We start from the raw sequence: 1906 nt of genomic DNA, 5'->3' as shown, positions 1-1906 counted from the left end.
ATTAAGACAGCAGCAAACAAAACAGTGCATTAAAAAAAAAAAAAAAAAGCCTCAGAGCATTTCTCTACCAGTAAGAGAAAATGCCTTTGTTAGTGGTAGAAGCCAGATGCTCCCAGACCACTGCACTGCGAGTGCCTCTGGGGGAAGCAACATGCTTTAGTCACCTTGGATTCCCAGGCAGGGCACGGCGAGGTCACTCAGGAAATGAATGAAGGAAGAATGAACAACAGAAGAGAAGGAAGCTCAACACATGGGACACTCTACCTGCCTCTCCCAGCAGGAATGGCTCTGACATAGAGGTGGGAGGTAGCAGGGATACAGGGAAAGGCTACTGGGCCTCTCCCTTGTGTTACTGTCAGGAGTCAGGCCCTTTTCACCTGGATCAGCTGTGTGACGTTGGGCCAGTCTCTTGCCCTCTCTGGTCCTCAGCATTACCTTCTGTTAAATGAAGCTGTTGAACAAAGACCCTTCCAGTAGTGGAACTCTCAAGAGAAGGGCTCATCTGGGAAGGGTGTCCTTCCCCGTGGCTCCCTTCATCCATTGTAACAACAGATTTTCCCTGGACCAAGTCATTTTGGCCAGGAGATTTCCCAAGGCTTCCTTCTCTTTCCTGAGATGACAATTTGTCTCTTTCTTTAATCTCACAGGAGCTTTTAAAGGTTTACAAGTTGTTACTGAAGTAACAAGTTAAACAATTCAGAGATATATTTAGATAAAGTCAATCATTTTTCCCTCCCTCTTAGCCATTCCCAGCCCACTTCTCCACACTCTAGCTTCTTCCTTTCCCAGTCAGAAAGGAGCCTGGTATTCGATCCCTTCACATCTTTTCTCTGCCCAGACAAACACAGACATCCTTCATATGGTTTAGTCCCCCTTCTCCTTTTCCTTTTTCGTTTCTCTTTACTTCTTTTTTCTTTTTCTTTTCTTTTCTTTTTGTTTTGAAATGGAGTCTCGCTCTATTGCCCAGGCTGGATGGAGTGCAATGACATGATCTCAGCTCACTGCAACCTCTGCCTTCTGGGTTCAAACGATTCTCCTGCCTCAGCCTCCTGAGCAGCTGGGACTACAGGCATGCACCACTGCGCCCAGCTAATTTTTGTATTTTTAGTAGAGATGGGTTTCACCATGTTAGCCAGGCTGGTCTTAAACTCCTAGCCTCAAATGATCCGCCCGCCTCAGCCCCCTAAAGTGCTGGGATTACAGGCGTGAGCCACCGTGCCTGGCTTCTTTGCTTCTTTTCTTACAAAAGGGAATCATACTAAACACTCAACTCTGCAACTCTCTTTTTTCACCTAATAACAATACAGCAGAGCTATTTCTCCAGATGCTGGGATCTGCCACACTCTTTTGAGTAATAGTAATAGCTATCATTTGTTGAGTGTGTGCAATGAGCTGGAGTGGTGCTTCCAGGCTCCAACACTAACCAATCAAAACCTCACAGCATCCTATAAAGCATGTCAAATGGTTGTAGATGAGGAGACTGAGGCTCAAGACAGGCTCCAGCTTCCAGAGGGCTCATAACCAGTCCCCCGGTAGGGCCATCAATAGACAGAGATGGTAGATGATATGATATAGGTTATTCGCCTCTAGTTTTTTGGCTAATACGGTAGTGTTGCTCTAAACATTCCTAGTAAATACATCCTTGCAGACTGGAGCTTTAATTCTGTGTGATGTAATTGCAAGTGGACCAGAGGGGATGCATGTGTCTCATTTTCATAGCTAAAGCCCAATTAACTGCCAAAAGGGTTGTAGCAATTCATAGCTTCATCAGCATAATTCCTTATTTTTGTGGTTTTATTTCTCAGAGCTAGAAGCGTCCTGGGAGAGCATCTAGCCCAGCTCGCTCCTCTTGCTGATAAGGAAACAGGCCCAGTGACAGGAAGTGACTCAACAAGGACCCCAGCAG

Source organism: Trachypithecus francoisi, unplaced genomic scaffold (assembly GCF_009764315.1).
Source record: "Trachypithecus francoisi isolate TF-2019V2 unplaced genomic scaffold, Tfra_2.0 Lachesis_group2, whole genome shotgun sequence".
In the NCBI taxonomy this organism is placed as follows: Eukaryota; Metazoa; Chordata; class Mammalia; order Primates; family Cercopithecidae; genus Trachypithecus; species Trachypithecus francoisi.
Note: the sequence above shows the minus strand (reverse complement) of the source record.